Here is a 21197-nt window from a genome sequence, read left to right as displayed (position 1 = left end):
GATGCCACAAGATATAGTTAATAACTACTACTAACATTTTTCATTTTGTACCATCATTTGGCCTGTAACAAATACTATATTTATAATATCCTGTTTCCATTTTTTTAAATTTGGAATATTATTTAATATTGATATTTTTTCTACATTAATTAACCTAACTAGGTATGTATGCGTACCTGTATACCATCTGAAAATGTCTTTCATGCAGTGCAAATCAAATTTCTTCTTTAATTCTAAATTATGAGTATGTTACTTTATGTAATTTGTACCATTTGTAAATGTTTTTTATAATTGCGGAACTAATATATGTCTTTGTCTTTCTTTGGGTAACAGGGTCACTCCCGTAAATAAATAGATATCATAAATTACGAACCACAGCAAAGCACTGAAGTTTGCTAAGCATCAATACGAGGAGCACTTAAATAGCAAGGACCGATTGGAAACTCATTATGGATACTTGAAAAAAATAAACATTTATTAGTTTTTCAAATACGTATATAATAATTTTACTTTTCTATGATATTAATTCATTCCTCACACTTCTGATATCGCGAAACAAGCTTCTTTCGGTTTGAAACCCTCCATATAAAATTCTGCCGCTTGAGATTTCACCCAGTTGTGAACTGAGGTTTTCAACTCTTCCGTTTCCACGAATCATTGAGACGGAAGCCAGTTCTTGAGGTACATTGATATAAGATATCCACGTATCGTCACCAGTGATTAAATGGGAAAAATATTTGCCTCCATCGCAGTTAAAATGGTGCATTAAAAAACGGTACAAAATTAGCTCACGGACTAAATTTCAATTTAGAGAGTTCATTTCGTTGAATGTGAAAAGTTCTTTAATGATTTTTAATGCCCTTAAGTCCTGAAAATAACTTTTATTGTGATGAAAATGGTTTAACAGCCAAGTATTTAACACCTGTAGGTAATCTAATATGTTGATGATAATCGCTCAAAAATAATTTACACGTACTACATGAATGTTTTCTAAATTACGAACAAAATATAATTTTCATTGAAAAATAATCCCTCGGCATTAGTTGGCATAACAAGTTTCCCACACCGAGTTCTCGGGTCCCTCTCGTTGAGATTCTTCAATCGCCTATTGGTCTTTTCCTAAGTTTCGTACAAGGAATACTTGAAAAGTACGTCATGCGACATCGGGATTCTCTTCACGCTTTCTTCTGTAGTCCTTTAAATGTGATTAGCGCGTATTATGACCTGCACCCTTACGTTTCCCACAAGGACTACTAATACCCGAGTGTACTGCGTGAAAATCACTAAACGTTGAAGAGAAATCGATCAATAAAAGACTCCTAGCGAACATTGTTCCTCTTTAAAATTTCGGTAAATATTTGGCGTTTTATGGTATTTCATGATAAAAAATGTTTTCACGAAATTTTTAACAATCTCTTCAGTTACTCCACGCCATAAAACTGCCAATTTATGCATCTTATTAGTTCATCTTGATGTGAGGTCATCCGCAAATGTATGCCAATACACTACCATGGAACTCAGATCAATTGTATTTTAAAGAGATAATAGTGTTTGTTGTGTTCTATATATACAATATATGTATAGTATGGTGTATATATATTGCCTCTTTCGCAGATGAAGTTACCTATTCATTCTATCTCTTTGCTCAAATAAGTTGTTCCGGAAATGTAGCTGTTGTTTTCTGACTCTTCATAAAGTATCTCGCGAAGCCCTTAAAACATTACGCCGATACACGCAATTGTGAGAAACCATGCTGATGATACTTCTTCCTTCTTCCAGGCGACCCGGCCATCAATGCATACATGTTTCACCATCCCAAGGCGAGTCATTCTTCAGTACGTCCTGCAAGCAAGTGCGAAACATTCATAGGCTCTTGGCTTGGGATGAGAGCAGAGGAATACATGTGGATTCTTTCGAGGCAAGTACATTGTCTACTTAGAAAAGTCGTTCCGGAAGCAAGGGGAGAAATTTTCCCGTTTCTTTTCACCGATTTCTCTCACTTTTTTACGCGTTTCCTGTAGCACCTTTGATCTCCGATTTGATACATCCTATGGGCTTTATATGAGAGGAGAGTCAATCATTAAATATATTTCTTGACATTTTCAGTGAACGCCTGAACACCTGGGTGACTACACTGGATCAATGAATTATTCCCCTAATTTCCAAGCGTAGGGCAGAGAAAGTACTGCATTTATATTCCCTATTCAAAGCCACCAATTTAATTCATGCACTCGACGAGCAGTCGAGTGCATGAATTATATATGCTGCATGCTTTATAAAATAGTTAATGATGGCGTAGGTCATAAAATAGGATAGAAAAATTACAATTTAGCCTCTAGGGAAGGAATTTATATTGTTAATGTATTCAAATCCGAGTATTATTTAAGGAAAATAATTGGGAAGAACTAACCAAGGACTTGGTCAAGGTTTTTTCTTTAAATTTAAATTCGACCTGACGCATGAATCATGTCTTAAAGGATTACTTTAAATACTGATCATGAAACGTACATACCTGCGTCGAGCAATGTTGCTATGTCCCGTGTTTGTGAGCGCGCGTATTTCGGAAAGAGCATCTCTATTTAGTTAACAGCGAAAGTATATGTAATTTTTCTGAAGTATTTTCTGTCTTTTTTCTGGCATTATAAAATCTCCAATTTTCTTTCTTACTCTCTTGCGTAGGGAGATAACTATTAGGAGTATTATTCTTTTTTTAATTGAAAACCGCCTTACCCTCAGTCTTCGTCCTCTATACGAGAAAAACTCACGTCAACGGCAATTCAATACCGTAGGAAACACTACGGCAATATATTAATGGAAAATTTCACTCGGTCAGTCATTAGCATTCCCCGAAAGTTAGGAATACTCCTATATAAACGTCAAACAGAAGCATTTAAGTCATGAAGATGAACTATTTACGAGATAACTTTCACTAGCGACGGAAGAGGATGCGATAAGTGCCCCCGACTCCCAATCAAAGGAGCGCTGGATTTTGGAAACGTGATGGAATCCCTGGAAGAGGGGGGGAGTACTAATGGAGAAAGTATGATTATTTATTCATGATAGGCTTCGTTCTCTCAACGTCAGCAGCTTAAATTGAACTCTCAGTTCATGTTTCTTTGATTATCCCCCGGGGTACGGGTCAGGTGTTCTAAGAAACATTTTGAAAATTTAAGTTCGTGATGAATCACACCTATGATTTACAAGTATATTAGTTTACCAAATGCGCCTAGCTAAAATGTGATTATTTCAGAGGATAAAGAATCACAATATTTTGGTAAAATATTATTAGAAAATATACATGCGCTTCATTAAATCAGACACCATTTCTTATCAATAACATGTGCAATATGAGAAAGTGACATCATATGAATATGCACAGTGTTTGAGGACCATTCTGCAATATCAAGAAGCGAAGCATTTATTTTAAAAATTCCCTTTAATGAGAAACGTCCATCAATATAAGAAAAAGCATTGGGCAGCATGACAGATTTTAAACGAATGGAACAGTAAGGCAAATAAAGAAAATGAAATATAGAAGATAAGTGATTTCAAATACTGAATCCATTTAATCTCAAAAAATGGCACATTAGCAGTTGATAGGTATATATACTCTCCTGGTACAAAGTCTCGATATTTTAAAAATAAAATCCCTATTTTTCTTTTCTTATTCTAATTTTCATTCATAATGCAAGGTATTTTTGTAATCCTCCCTCCTATTTGGACGAAGAAGTAAAACAAACATACGATATGTTGAGTTGACAAATATAAATTATATTAACTAACTACTGTATTACTATTATAACTAGCTTCATTCTTTTCCTACGACCACCCAAGCATACTTGTCTCTTCCTTCCATTATTGTCGCTTTATTAAAAACCTCTGCATAAGGTGAATAACTTGGCTCGGGGGCTAAAATTATCTTTTGCTTGGAGCATTCGTCTATGGATCATATTCTTCGTATGTTCGCTTCCTATTTCACTTAACTAAATGCAATTGTTAGTTCGGTAAAAAATACAAAGTGTGTTTTTCTTATACAATCATGCTCTCAACACGAGTACGTACATAGAGAACTCCTAACTACACTGTCTCGTAAAAACACATCAGTAAAAAACGTCAAATTTGTGGTTTAGTAAATCCACTTTTCGTAATCAGTAGACCAGTGTATCCGAAACGTGAAAGGATTTCCATTACATAAACGAATGATGGAGAAAGGTACCTGGTCGTGGAGGAACATTCACGTAAATCTTTCGTTTTGTTTACTGTATCACCTATCTTGAGAATTACCTTCGCATACTCTGGCAGAGCAATTGCTTTTTGACTAAATTCCAAAACCATTTAAACTGGGGTATAAACTGTAAAGTCATTTCCTCCAGAGTTTAACCAGTGAACCCAAAATGAACACAGTAAAACGGTGGCAAAGCGAGGTGCATGGGTTTACGTCGGTAATTAAGGAAACATGTCTCCTGCATTACACTCTCCTTCTCACCAAACTCATTAGGTCAACCACCACAGAGAAGAAGAAAAGCTGAAGAAATTGTAACTTTTGAATTGCTTCAATAAATATAAAAATTATTCGTAAATGAGGAGCGCTTGAATGCGATCGACAACAACAAAACTAAATATTAAACGTAACACATAAAGTATGGCGAATTCTTTAAGATTATTTCTATTGCTTTTTGATTAATCTATTTGATTTTTTATAAACTAGAAAACTTTTCAAAGGCGAGTGTTGGCAATAATGGACTTGGTATCACCTCTTTTTTCGCTTGGTAAAGAAAGAACTTGCATCAAGACTTCAAATGCATCAGTTGAAATGCTCAAATCCGATTTCAATCCTTTAAAAGAGCGAATGTGATAAATTATCTCCGAATATAACTACGATCGCACGATTTTGAGAGGGAATACCAAGACAATAGTCCTTGCTTGTGGTTATAATTTCCACAATTAACACCTTATTTCTCATCGCATCAACTAAAACCCACAATATGCCCCAGTGAAAGCGGTTGGCACCCAGAAAGATAAAATCCATTATACAGCACAAATCTAATATCTACTCGGAGTCCGATTTCTTGACTTTCACTATCATTCCCGCTCAACAAACACAAATCTCTAATTCCTCCAAGCTGGCTACCTTTTTTTTCCATGCCCCTCACCTCCAAAACCTGACTGCCCACCATTGTCGTCTGAATTTATTATGGCTGCTCGCGAGCCGGAAGGCTCAGGGAAAGGCGCGCGGAAGGAAGAAGGCGGCGGTTGAGAGATTTGACCGCAAGAAACAATAAAGAGGTACGGTTTAAAAGTCCAAGAGAAAAGGCATGGGGCAGGGAGGGAGTTACTCTTCGGATGGGAGAGGCCGCGAGGGGAGGGGGTAAAGGTTGGGGTGGGGAGGGGAGGCGCGGACAATCGAAGCATCGAGGTTTGTGTGTCACCGTCTGTGCGCCATCTCTCGATGGGGGCGTGGAAATCGACACGCGTGCCGTGGCGGAAAGAGAAAACAACAGTTGGTGCCCGATCCGACGGTGCCAGTCACCTCTCATTACGGCTAGTGGAAGGTGGCCCTCCCCGCCGACTCACGCCGACCCTCCCTCCCTCCTCCGACCACCCGCTGGTCCAATACGCGGGGCTGACCGGCGGCGGGAGTGGGAGGAAGGAAGTTGGTTGACCGAGGCGCGGTGTCGTTGGTTAGGGATCCGAGACGTCGAAAAACGACTCGGTTGTGGATCAGGAGGGAGGGGTGGACAAAGAGAGAGTGAATGAAAAGAAGGCGAGGCCCAGGCGGGGGGGTGAGATTCTTTGAAACGGCGTTTTTTGGACAATCCAAACCCCTCGCTTGAAGTTGGTTCGTGTGAGCTGAATTCTGATACTAACTCCGGATTCTTGGTAGTTATTTCAAGACGCTATTGATCACATCAGCGCACATACATGACCGAAAAATAGTCGACTCAACGATCGGAGTAGTGCTCAGCATGGTTGAGGTCAAGGGTTTTCGATTCTATTCCGATTACTTATTGAATGTCATAAGTCGAATCTCAGCTTTTTTATTGATTATATTAATCGAAACCTAACTATAAAATTATCTTAACTCCCAACAACATGCATTTTAACCACTTCTTAGGAATGCCAACAATTCGCTACCAATAGGCGTAGGCCGACTTTGGGTTTCTCTCCATCCTTCCTTTTCTCCCTTACCTAACCCAAATGTAATCCCATCTCCTTCATGAAAAAAGGTCCACGACAATCAGACGGATGGGCACTTCAACAACTCGGAAATTTTACCATTTCTAATTGATCGTATTTTTGTTTAGAATTCAATCGCTAACTATAGATCTCCATCAATGAGTTACACTTTTCAGACACCTTTCAGTTTTAACTTCTAAAACCAAAATCAATAAGACTGCATTAAATAAAGTAAATACCGACCATTATCTGTCTATATGAATTCACCAATTAATATGGCTCAAAATGCTATCATTTTATAGAGATTACTCAGCTTCCACGAGTCATTTCTTAGGTCAGAAGTTGAGTTTTTTTCGTCGTAACGAAACTTCGGGGATGCCATAGATGGCAAAGCAGTCGAAAGTGAATGAATCGGAAAGAGATTTGTACCTCATATACAACACACTTTTCATGCATGTAAATCAAATGATATTACATTGTTCAAATATTTCGTAAATGCGGGTTGACATTGGGTATTACTCGAGGATTGACCACTGGAACTACTGGAACTGAAAATACTGGAACTTCGCCTAGCAATGCGTAAATTGAATGCCATGCGATAAAATTTAACAACGCGATTAAATTTTTCATCACATCATTCTACGGATTAATGTTGGCTTCAAAGAACGCGGAATCACTTTGTTTCAGTGTTCAAGGATAATATTATCAACTTATGAATTAAAATAGACTCATTTTAATGTAAATTAATCCGGTACATCTGTAAATAGAATGATAATATATTTCTCCTTTCCTGGAGTACCTTTATTGCTTTCTTTTCTGTACTTCTCCCAGACATAAAGACAATCTCCCAAGGCAGTGTTTGCTAACGTTTATGGGCATTTCAACCGGCGAATTTAGAAATTTCTCGCTTCAACAAAAAACACCATGGCATTTTATGCTCTAACTAGAAATTCACTCAATTAATTGTGGCGCACAGTATTGCCGCAGTTAGACAGTGTCGCCCCGATCCATAGATACCGCAGGGTCTGCATAGTTTTCGTTCTATTGACTACGAAAATTATGAACAAGATATTTTCGCGAGTTTTCCATACACCAGTGACTCTAAATGAAATCTTAAATCATCTTATGATATCTTCTACAAGTTTTCACTTTTGACAGTCTCGTCTTTGTATTTTTCCTCGTTATAAATTTCCAAAATCGACAAAACAGAGCCAAACAACATTTGCGTTTTCTTTTGGTGCTTCCAATTTCTAATTTTCCTAACGGCATAATGCTGATGTACCTCATTATTTTATTTACATGTACCACAAATCAACACTGATGAATTTAGGCTGGAAGGGCAAGGCAAGGAACAGGAAGGGCAAGGAACAGCAAGATAGATTGTCAGACCTATTGATGCTTATTATTAAACATTATACGGATAATTATACGCATTTATATGCGCATACACACAGTAATAACATTTCAATGAAGTGACAAGCTAAAGCCATGATTTTGGAAGCCAACTCAATACCGATATCGTAGGCTTCCCCTGAATTGCGTACCTCCGGAAAACTGAGACCGAAGGACCAATGGAGTAATACACTAATAAACAAACAAGGAATTTACAAAGTCTGCAGTTTTTCTTTTTCTGGCAAATGATTTTTAAAAAGCTCTGCTGGTTTTTAGTACACTGATACAGAACCTCAATGCCATACAAAAACATAAATAAGCATAATAGTCGATATTTCTCCACTTTTTTTAACTGCTTTCACGCTGTCGCAATAACATGCTCGAACATTTCCATAAAAATATTTATTTCAGTAGCGTGAATATTATTCAAACAAGTATTTCATATTAATTGAATAAGATGATAGTGAAAATATAACTTTTACCTTGTGTGTTTAAATCGGCGCCTTCAAATAAGGCCTGAGCACCCACTTTTGGGATCACTGATGTGGGAAAGGGGATGACTTTCCATAGTCAATGGAGAAAAGGTGAGATGAAGGGAGAAAGCAAAATGAAACATGACGGAACAATAATCGTCTTTCCCATCACAAGATCCCAATAGTGTGGCAAATTAATACAGCAGACAGTGCGAGAGGTCATCGAACTTTCTTTCCATCCAATAGATCAGTTTGCGGTCGGCAAGGACTTCACTACTGAAACTCGATATCCGACGAAGCACTCAGGCGTTTCTTACTTCCCTTCCCTCAATTTCTTTGGAACGCGGACATATTTTTGGCTGGAAACAAATTTCATGGATTACAGCATAAGAATTACTTTTGTTTCATTTTCCTTAGTCTCGCTTTTCAACAAGTCCTCGCTGATAGCATAATTCTAAATCGAAACTAAAATAGAAGATTTTCATTCAACAGATCTGCAGCTGGGTCTGAAAACAGCGAGTGCATTTACTTGATCGATCAAATGTTCATGTATCACGTTCTTTGAAGCAAATCAATTTAAATGAATAAAAGTAAGTACTTTGGGTTGAAATTACAATTTCGGAATGTATGTTAACAATAACATTAAAATTAGTGCATTACATAAAGTTGCAAGCCATGTTTTAAGGTGACAAAGTAGTCACTCTGGTGAATCTTTGTATATGTTAATATTGAGCATTAACGTTGAATCTTACAAAATATAGCACGAAGACTTGCGACTGATACTAAAATTCTTGCACTAATTGTATTCTAATTTTTAATTTAAATTTAGACAGTTAAATTTTGTTTTATATTGAACATAGTTATCGAAATGTTAAATGTTTATATGTGGAATCATAACTGGAATTGGTTACACTCGTTTAAAACAAACTTATCAGATTAGTTAATTAATGCCACCGAGCAAAGTTAACCATTGTACATTTTGGTATTTCTAAGAGCTATGATCTTGGTTAAATAAATAATTCTAAGTTTTCTCCCTAGCCAATACATAATCTTGATGATCTTTCCTCAAATTTTCAAAACGAAGCATTTTCCGTACACATAATGGTAAAAAAACGAAACAACGGCTCCCAATTTACATGGAGAGAAAACTTTTAGTCTTTAATAGCAAAAGGTCGCGTTTCTTGAATTTACAATTATTGATCACATCCTCCGATGGTACATAAATCACTAGTTCGTAACATTTAATTGGTTCCTTATTTAAAAAATTATTTGACCATTGAACCTCGAAAAAAAGAGCAACCATTAAAGATATTACGGAAAAGTAATCATCAGAAAAGTTGTGTGTCATATTAGGGCTAATTTGGGAAGTGATCCGGGAATAATGAATGATTAAAAATTTTCCCGGTGAAATTAATATGTTTTAACATTTTGAGGAGAACTGGATTGTGACGTTTTATGGAACATTAACCACTGGATCAGCGCTATGCACTGATAATTTCGTTCATCGGCTATATCATTGTGCTCAATACCTGACTCAGCTGTTCTGAATTCATTCACTGTTCACAATCAATCTCATAATACACAAAATCATAAATACCATTTGGGATTTTCTCACATTGGCTTTGAGTCGGACACGGTGTGGGGCCACTATAAGAACAAAAGAGAAATATGCTCCTTTTGAATGCATAAATACATTGAGGACGTTTGGTATTACCAATCCAATGAAGGAATGATATACGTATTGCTCTGCATTTAACATTCAGTAGTATAAATAACTACTAAACGTTTTACTCAGCGTGAACATAGTTAGACACATTGATGTCTTTAACGTAATAAAAATACTATTGATTGCCTAATTCATGTTTAACACTAAATATAAAAGTCTCCATTGCCAGTAAGTAACACATGACATACATGGAAACAAAGGTTTTGTTTTATTTATCTAATTTTAATTAATTTTTTCAAAGATTTACACAAAATATAATCATTATCTGTCTAGGACGATCCTGGAGCATTCTTTAATGATGCTAATAACTAAAAAGTAGGCACAGGCCACGAGTGAGTTCATTTGGACCTATGAACCAATACTTTGAAGTAGCAAATACGTATAAAATTATATACACATATACATACGCACACGGTCTATGCCATATATATTTTTATCACGTTGAAACACCCGATGTATGGTATTTCATCTCTCTTCCCCCTACAGCAGGCATAATCTTCGTGAGTGAATCGTTAGCATTTTCATGCACAATTTTAAAGTTATAACTGAACAGGAAATAGCACATATAAGATGCATAAAAGTTAAAATACAAATCATCTGTAACTAATTATAAAATTTAAGAACATATTTTTTTGTAACAATTTTATTTGGCATAATAATGTTATGCAAAAATAAAGTATATTATTCCAAAAGTCAATAGAGCGACACTGAATCTGAAGCATACAGGTAAAATGAATGCTTATTTTATAACGCTGAGTTAAATATCGTATGACGAACCCCTTTCAACTGTTGATTGGGAAGTATTGCTCAAATTGCTAAAATTATGCTCACACAGTTAACACTATTTTTTGCTGATCACATTCAAGACAAGTTAAACCAAAGACTTGACCTACGGATTCGTAGATGCCTCTAGCCACCAATGAACTTATTCTGGCTCAACTCATTCTTTTAGATACTTCTCGATCTATTGACAAGTGGGATCATTTATTAGATGGCGTAAATGTAATGGTCAGTAATTAATTATTGACTGATACTTAATTTATCAATAAACATACTAATCAACTAATAATTTGCCATTAAATTCTCTCCGCATAATTCAGTACCTCCTCACTCCATTTAATTTTATAATAAACCATTAAAACAGACCAATTTAAGTCACTATAAACACATTGGCCAGCCACTCAGGAGAGGGCTGGCGGTGTCTTCAGAAATTAAAGTTAATTATAGGTGCATACTTCTTCTTCGATCATTTGTAATTACATATGGGCATGTGCTTCCAATTAACTGAACCCCTCGCATGCTGACAACCGGAAGTTCTCATTTAGCTAGCGTGTTTCATAATAAACTTAAAAAAGGGGATGGCTTCTATAAAAAATCAGGCTTACTTACATCTATTTTATGCCAGAAGCATAGTGATGCCATTACGGAGGTGAAAGCGCGGATATTTACATAAGGGATGATGCAAATAAAAAGTCTTCGTTATTGGACCATTAAATTGCCTTAATTCTTATGAAACATAGTCAATATCAAGCTTGTTACTTCCGACATTGAGCAAAGACAAGAACCGTGGTGGTAACTTTTCGTAAAAAGAAGAATTTCATTAACTTTTCTTTGCAGAGGGAATTTTTTTCAACGAAATCCGTATGAAATCACACACGCTGTCAGTATTTGCTCCGATATAGCCATTTTTCGAGAGGGATGTGTTGACAACGTTTCTTTCTACAATATATCAAGATTCCTACTTCCTATTCATTATAAAATATGGTGTTTCATTCTCTTATGAGGTCGATTTTAGATGGAGTGGTAGTCTAGTGCGTAGTGTGCTCAGCTCTTAGTCAAAGATTCGGAAGAAGTCTCTGAGCATTTCCTGATAAACCATACGTAGCGGTGAATTTTCTGGGTGCAAGAACGTGTTAGGGAAACAGTACGCGATACTGTGACACGATAAAGCCCCTATTCCATGAATGTATAAATCTCATTTGAGCTTAGTGCTTTAGGGCTCGGTACCTTTCTTGAACAAACCTATCAAATGTCCAGTCGATGCACTTTTCCAGGTATCTAAACTTCGAAATAAGCAACAGGAAGCTCAGGAAAATGATATACTCCAATCTCCTGCTCTGAATGTAAAAATTTCGTAACTAAGAGGACTTAGCCCGTGAAGACCGAGATTTGTAGGTAGAGAGTGACGCGCAATTTTCAACAATATCTGTAAAATACGGAGCCTTAAAAATGAAAGAGAGCCCAGAGAGTTTTTTTGGGAAATAGCGATGAAATTATTGACAATCCGCTTTTCGATTACCGATCTTGCGCTCTAGTGAGCTGCATTTCCACCTATCAAAATCAACATTTGTTTTAATTACTGTAGAGACTGGACTTAGTTCCAGGAGCGCTCCGCGCTAACTTAGGGTACCCAAAACTCATCTTTAGGGTGAAAATATATGGTGATGGTTTAATTTTTCAAAGTTCGAATCATTCAATATAGTGGACAACTTTTATGCTTATTTTATATTCACATATTTTTTGAAAAAGAGGTTTTAGCTCTTCGCCTTCCTTTTTACGTCACCACCTTACGGTCATCTTGCACTTTACTGTAAAGCGAGCTTGTTTATTTTATTTTGAAAACGGGCTTCATGGTTTTCATAAAATGGGTTACCATTCACGTGTGCGAGGAAGAGTCAGCTAGGCCCAGACTTAAAGAACACCCATTGAATGAATATTCATTCAAAGAATATTAACCTTTCATTTTTGTCGAAAATAACGATAATTAACAAAGAAATAACTTTTAACATACTTTTTGGTTCCAAGTGTTTTGATGATTAAATTTATTAAAATAAAGAATGAGAATAGAATTTTATTTCGAAGTCATTAGCCAAATACAGACCAAACTGTGGATTCTAAATTTATCTCTGAATTGTCTAACGCTTTAAATCTAGAATTTAACTCGTTATTACGCTTAGGAAATAACTTATCAAAATATAAAATGTTTCCTTGGAGAATTAACACAGAGTCCCTTCATATCGAACAAAACTCCGTCTTCCAGGCACTTATATTATAAATAAGTCACGCTGTTTGGTTTCAGGATTTCTTCTCCCGCAAATAAATAAACTGTTTCCAATCTCCCTGACAGATTCCCACCTGCTGTTCCTGCCACATAACCTCCGGGTCAAAACCTCAATCCCCTTTCTCGATGTCCACCTCGTACACGGCATCCACCTCCACCCGGCCCTCTCTTCACCTCCACCCGCCTCCTTCCTCTTCCTCATCCTCCGCCGGCCCCAACAGGAAGAGGCCATACGTCCACGGTGGTACCTCCCCTGCCCCTGTCTACGAGGAGGAAGAGGAGGAAGCTGTGGCGGCCGAGTCCAGCCCGCCCAAGAGGGGCATTGGCTTCAGCCTCCAACCGAACCGCGAGGGGTTCAAACCCTACCGGACGACGACCGCCGCTCCGTCCCTTGGGCCCCCGCTGCCCACCACGCCTCTCCTGCCTCGACCCCTCTCCCCTGTAGCCGTGCAGGAGACGTGGCCGTCGAAGCCGCCGCCGCACGAATCTGCGAGGTAAGTATACCACTGCGCAAGGACGCAGGAGTCGTGGACCCTAGATAAAGGAAGATGTCACGTCGCAAACTCGCAGAACGGGCGAAATCGAGAATCGATTGCGGGAACGAGAGAATTTGAAATTTAAATTAACATAACCAGTTAGCATTTGCATTGCTGTAGGATGAGTGTCGAGGGTGTCACTTTGTGAATTCGATTTCCATTGTAGTAAAAAGAATACGTGAGTTAATTTTCAAACTTAAATTAATAATCTAACCATGGTTTCAGCCTGATATATCATTTTCAAGGCAAATATTCAAGCATGACGACTAATATTTGTATTAAATAAGAATGGGGAAGGTAGGTGAAGAAGGAGGCGTTTGCTACTCGTGGACGATGGAAATGGAAGAGAGAGAAGTCCAATCCCACTGTCCATACGCTGCATCATCAGCTTCCTACCTTTCCCAATCTTGTTTATAATATACATATGACATTGACATGTTTAAATACTTCCCTAGATAATGGAAATCAGGGTAGATATCTTGCTTTATTATCCATGAATTATACTTATAATTGGTGATTGTTGTTGGGAAAGGTTACATGCAATTTTACGCTTTGGCACAGATTGCGATATAATAAGAGCGATCACGTTAGGAACACAATTATAAACCACCAAATACGGGAATGGAAACCTTGGCCCAGAACTCGGCACATGCCTGACACCCTAGTCTCATTAAACATCAGCCCAAACTAAGTTAATAATGAACGCTGTTGCATTAAAAATAAAAATTAAAAAAATAAAAGACAAAGAATATATTAAATCTTTTAATTCCCTTAGAAATAGGAAACGAACAGAGTTTCGACGAAAGACATCACCTGATGTCTTTCGTCTAAATGGTCATGAATTTAAAATATTTGAGGAATAACTTAATGTTTATTTCTCAGTGTAGTAATATGAATAAATGCCAAAAGGTTTACGAATGAAACTGCGGAATTCCTTAGGAATTGATAGTGGAAGAGGATCCCAATCTATTCAACAAATTTCAAAGAAATTGGTAGGCTGGTACCATCCCGTAAGGCCATCAAATTTATGTTTAAGACCCTTAGAAACAACGTGCCATTAATTCTCTCCGCATAAATTCCAGAACATATCGGCGATTTAATAATGTTATGTGATTAAGCAAAAAGCCCATAACCCAATTCCATTTTGCTTCGTTACTAAAATAAATTAATTATAAAAGTTCAATTTAGAATTAATTAAGTAGCTGATTCGATTTTACTCTCCCGATGCAAATTATTACTATCATCATCCCTCTAAACCACATGCAATAGTAAGCTACAGAGGACCAAGAATGAAAAATGTTGGTGAAAAAAATATTTCAATTAAATATACAAAGGAAAAATTATTTGATCAAATTTCATCTCAAAGAACAATACGCACTCGTAATGCGTCCTAAAAACGGGATCGTTCCGTACCCCGGACTGGGGCAGATCAGGGCCCACCACAGACCCAAAGGAGTGGAATGCGGCCAGTTTGAGAAAGCGAGGGATGAGATCAGCATAGGTGCAAACCGTAACTTTTTTAATGGATTCCGATTTTTTCACGCGGGCACACTATATCGTAGCGAAACTTTCACAGAATTGTTCGGGTGAGAGTGTTTGGCGCAGAGAAGGCCCGCACTTTTTCAAGCACCCTTCCATTGATTCCAATATATTACCAATCGTGACCAAGCATGGGATATATTTTTACTTTCGAATTGATGGAGTATTTATCTATGGTAGTCCCAAAATTTCAGCCGTTGAATGATTTTACTATCATATTTTTTTTCGTTTTTGACTATTGTCTTTAAAATAAGATGGTATGGGTACATATTGTTCATTGTACACTAAAATGACCCTACATTTATTCTATCCGGCTTGTCATTCAGTAAAACGACTAACCACAGCGTTCAACCCGAAGGTCAGTTGGATAGGTGAGGTAGGTAATCCAAACGGCGAATGAAATTCACACAACAGGGTAATGAACCCTGTTCCTTTCCCTGTGCCACCTATAATTTCCCAATAAGATCTGGAACCCGAAAACTCACACTTTGTATGAAGATGAGGGTGCCCGGAGGCGTGCATGAGGATTGAACACTGACCCTTCCGTTAGTAGTCCAACGCTCGACCCCATAGACTACCACGTCCCTATTCAGAACAAGTAACACCTAAAACTAATGTCAAAATTAGTCATGTTTCTCACTACCATCGTACAGAAGATATATCTAAGAAAAAATAAGCATTACATCCCGGGACTAATTTTAATTGATCGATTCTCAAACTCATTAGGAACTCGGAACCATATAATTCACTGGGGAATATTTAGTGATTGATGTAAGCGGACTATGACAGCATGCAATAAAATTTCATTTTAATTAATTTTGTTCACAGATGATAGGCGTATTTTTACATCAAGGAGAACATAGGAAATGCGAAATTACACAACAGAATCTGATAAGGTAGAAAAATACCTGATTAACACAGTAATACGTTTCCTATTATGCACATACATACGCCCGTTAAATTACCTCAATGCCGAATATTAGCCTTTAGCATTAAAAATTAAAATTAGTCACCTTGAAATCTATTTTCCATGCAACTTAAACATTTGTTATGCTTATGGTATTTCATTATTTTATTTGAACTCAAACGACGTGATGCAGGCCAAATGAATCTCGCTAGAGATCTACTTGAGTCTAACTTAGAACTCTTGGAACCCTTACATTTTTTCGGAAGGATAAACAAATCCATTCTTCTTTCAATTCTTCTTTCCTTCTGAAAGCAATTTCTCAGCTCCTCGGGCTGATACCGAAGAAAGCTTTTAAAAAAATACCTTTCTAAAGTACATAAGAAATGAACGTTTCCGACTCCATTATTTTGATCTTCGATCCAAGGGAAAACTTCTTATGCAAAAAGCCAAATGACGATGGTAGGAGACGTATACATCTAGAGGTAGAAGAGATACTATAAATGGTGTTTTTTTATTAATTATATTGACAGGAGTCAATGCCCAGACGAGCAACGAGGTCTACGCAGTTAGGAATCCTATGAGGTTTCAGCATGCGTAGCAAAATACAAAAAAACCAAAGCTTTTTCAAACTTTTTACCCTCACCTTTTCTCCTTTGATAGTAATTGCCATGTCTTCACTGGATGAACAGAAAATAATACCTTAACTTTGAAGCATATATAGATTCAGTACAAAAATAAAAAAATATGGTGCTTTTTTGTTCGCAATCAGAAGGATATGATGCATTTAATCGTGAAAGAGGAATGATTAAATATTATTAAGAACCTATGAAATAAAAACTATTGAGCCAAAAGAATGAAAGTATCTTTTCGCGCGTAGAAGTTTTAGCGAAATTTACGGAATTTTTGGTAACAGTCCAACTGCATGGAGACATCAGATTACTACATTGAAGGGATAATTAAACTCAGCTATAATCAACCTCGGTTCCCTCAATACTATAGATTACCGGTTTTCGCCATGATACTTATTAAACTTCATAAAATATGAGTATTGCTCCATTCCATCGAGAGAATACAAGTTATATTCAAGAGTTTCGGGGATTGGTTTGAGGTGGTTAGTTTCCTCTATAAATAACCCGTAAGCCCTGGGTCGAATCCTTGAGGCAGGAGAATATTTTAGAGGCATCCCGATCCCTACTACTTAACTACCATGTGGAGGGAAAGAGAGAGAGGGGGCACTTCAAGTGGAGTACGCCGTCCGTCAAATGGGGCGTTAAATTGTGTGACCCCTTGGCACATTTCGTTATTAGAGTAGGCTAATGCCGACACCCTGGATTCCTCTCCACACTTCCTCTCCCATTCCCTGATACTTTTGGCCACCAACAAGTTACCCACCTATCCCTAATGGTGCAAATGATCTCAGCTGTTGATCGTCTACCAGAGTAGCTAAGTAACCGTACGATCTACTGCTACAAGAACCGCCCATCATTTCAACAAAGAGTTTTCTTCCGTTTAAGTGCTATTTTTACAAACAATTAGCTTGGGGAAGGCGGGTAGAAGTGATTACGTAAATACTGCTTATTACATGCATTCTATTTTTCATTCCTTACACCCCCACCAGTTATTTTACTCCTCCATCCGCTTTCGCCCACACTACTCCTTCCCGATCACAAGTCGCTTACTCCTGCCTCCACCCCATCAACGTCTCGTTTCCCTCATCCCCCGCTCTCTCACTCACGCTCCCCCCTCACTTCCTCACACGTTAACTTTCCAACAGAGGAATGAATGCCGGTACCAATTCGTGTCCATCCCCATTTTTTAGAAGCATTCTGAATCGATCTGAGATCTTTAAAAAAATAAAGATAATTGTCAGGTTTCCGGAGAATTAGAAATCATCGTTGGAGAACATAGGCGATTCTACCGCGCTCAGAAAGGCAGTAAATGAGCAAATTATCTTCTTCCGCAGCTTTAAAATTTACGTCAAAACATTATTCTACGTAGTTCCACTGTAAACTGACATTAGCAGGTGGAACATTTGTGGTGAATTCTCTGAAAAATGAGGGAAAACATGCATTTCGTTCCACTTATAACATTAAAAGAGAAGTAGTATCGAGGAAATGACGTATTATTAAATCATGCTCCATTTTGTCTCAAATGCACTCTTGGGTTTCTGTCGATGACATAATATTTGAGTTATCACTTGACTTAGCAACACTGTTTACCCTGCAAAATACCGAGTCGCAGAGTTTTAGGCCCTTAGCGTCCCTTTCACATCCTATACTGATATATAAATCTTCCGGCCTTTTCATAGAAGCTTATTAGTCATTATTCATATTGAAAATCAAGCAATTTAGCAAAACAATATCTTTACAAAATTAATCAAATATTGAGTTAACATTACGTTTCAATATTTTTAAATGATAACAAACGAAAATATTACGTAACCCAGGAGGGTTGGATTCACACGATATCTATTGAATCTATAATCCCGGATTCCAGTGCATGGTTTTGATTTTCAGGGAAGCTAGATTTTTTCAATGGCATTCCTTTTTGCATGGGTGAGTCTTAAGGTAAACATACGAGGGATCTTACTTCTTGTTAATATTAATATATGTTGGCCAGTGATAATGTTTTTATAGTCATATTAACTTCCTGAGATAAACGATTATTTTTATTTTCTGATATTTTCCCCCCTCAGTCGCAATCGCGTTTTTGTAGAATCTAGATTTAGGATAAAGATAAGAATGACGTACATTTTTGAAAAGATAATCACTCATTTATTATTAGACGAAAAATACTGATATCCCTTACGACGCTTGATCCGTCATATTAAATATTGATCCACGAGAGGCAGTTTAATGAGAACATGCTTATTTCTATGACCGCCTTCTCTCAACTCTTCATCCTCTCCCGAATTCACAAATGTGGTCCTAATTACTAATCTATTTTACATGACTGAAATTTTCTCTGAAGTCAAGGGCATCTCGCGATTGAAAGTTGCAATAGTAAGTAAGAGAAAAAATCAGAAGGAAAATTTTAGAGGTTAACGGGTGCGGAAAATTAACTTCCTTTTTTGAGAGCGGTTTGCGTTTGACAAAAGGAAGTTATATTGCCGCACCCTGTATAATGTATTACTTGTTTATAGTTACGGTGATTCGATTTAGCATCATTTCAATTAATTTAGAATGTCGCTTGATTTTAGGATTTTGCTTGATATTTTAATATCACTCACTTGTAAGGAGATGTCCTCACTAATGAAGATTAGATATTCTAAACGCCGCTTTTAAGCATGATGCGATTTCGTTTCTGTTATTAATGAACTATTCCTATGGTGGTAAAATATATTATTATCTTTTCTACCTTTAAAATTGATATTTTAAGTTTATTTTAAGGAATGAGGTAGCTACATAAGAACAAAAATTGTCCAGTACTAAATTAAGAAATTTTGTTTCATCTCATGTAAAGGCCGCCGCCAGAGGCCCATCGACCTCATCGTCCCCCAACCCCGGAACGCTATCATCCCACCTCAACCGCACCACAATCAGGGAGCACAAGTGACCTCTTATCCCCGCAACGCATTAACTACAGCTACCATCCCATTTTCGACTTCTTCCGAGCGGGGAGACTGAAGGAAGTCGATCCAGACGTTGAGGACGGAGCGAGAGATGGGGCGAAGACGACGGAAGCGATCGCAGCCGAGAGATCCGACAACTTCGGAGTTCAAGGTCACCATGATCGTCCCAATTTCGGGGATGGCTGGAGCCCCATAATCCCCGCGTCGTAGAGAACCGGGCCACGAAGCTGTTAAGGTCTGTCGTACGCTCAACCAGCGCCACGAGAACCTCGTCAAAGCGCTCATAAAAACGTGGGCGAGTGCCAAGAAAGCCGCGCTTCGCGTCGAAGCTCCTTTCTTTTCTAAATTTTTTACTTCCCGCCCCCCCCCCTCTTTCCCCACCCTGCGGATCTGATCCGAGAGACATTGCAGTTCCAGCGGTCCTTTCCCTTTTCTGGTTTTCGTTTTAGAGTCTCCCCGCCCCAACTCTCCTCAAGGAGGCTTTAGTCATTACGGGTGCTTGAATTCATTCTATCCCTTTAAGAAAGGTATGCGATTGAAATTTAAGTGCGCCACGTTTTGAAACTGAGCTCTAAGGACTGGGATGGGGAGAACTCTGACCCTACTAAAGACTGGTGCGATGGGTGAAAGAGAGGGGACAATGGATTGGCGATAGGAAGAGGGTGCCCGTTTGTAAGATCGGCAAGATGTCTTTGAGTATCGTGAGCGATGGCAAGGGAGTGTAAAACCAATGGGTCCTCGGTCTCCTGATTGCCCCCGCAAAGAAATTATGGCAAATCCCCGGAAAGGCCAAAAGAAACATTTTGGACAAACGCGGTCCCCCATGATCCAATGTCCCTCCCCCTCGCCACAGTCGGGATCCAGACCTCCGGTGTGAAGATAATGTGTGAGGGTCAAAAATATGTATTCTACAAATGCCAACAGGTCTCTTGAAAAATGTTTTGGTGTAAAATCTTATTTAAAAATGTAATTTTCATTGATGAACAATGGAGGGAAAGAAAATTGTAAGTTTATAAATTTGTTGTTGTCGTCTTGTACCCTTTGTTAGTGCAAGCAATGTTAAGCTATGACATATTTTGTACACCACAGTGACGTCACAGAAGATCAATGTTCCCACGAAGTTATCCGACGACCAAATGCAACGCTATTAAGCGCGGAGTTTATTTAATTTTTATATAGTAAGTAAATTAGTAAATTATTTTGAAACTGTTGAATTCATGTTGTTGTCTAAGTATATGATTCTCAAATTGGGGATGTTGAAAAAGTCATTAGTTAATATTTTTACAAAAAGATATTATTTTGGCTGATAAATGCACTTACGGTATACAAATTAATGAATTATTTTAATGATCGGGTTTTAACTATTGTTAAAAATGTCTTCATTTCTATATTTGTGCAAAGTCTTCTTTGTTTAATGGCAGTGTAATAAAATGGCATTACATTAAACCTTACTCCCTTGCTATAATAAATTTTACCAATCTTTAATAAAATAGGAGTTGTTTAATTACATTAAGTCAATCAGTCTCCTGTGGCATTTAATGTCAGTTCATTTATAGCATTTATGTAAAAGCACCATTAAAAAGTCAACGTGACCATCACGTTCCTCAAATACATTCAAGCGCCATCATAAGTAATTACAGACAAAAGACATGAAGTTTCAATGCCACAAAAAACAATTTTTCACTAGAATTTCACACATTTTCTATGTGTTGGAAGCCCCAGGAAGAAGCTTCAATCATTCAAATCAGTTATAAATTTCAATAGCTATAAGAATGTTCCTTCCGAATGGACTACAATCTTGATGTAGGGGATGGG

Source organism: Hetaerina americana, unplaced genomic scaffold (genome assembly GCF_022747635.1).
Source record: "Hetaerina americana unplaced genomic scaffold, ioHetAmer1.1.p SCAF_5, whole genome shotgun sequence".
In the NCBI taxonomy this organism is placed as follows: Eukaryota; Metazoa; Arthropoda; class Insecta; order Odonata; family Calopterygidae; genus Hetaerina; species Hetaerina americana.
This window is presented reverse-complemented; position numbering follows the sequence as displayed.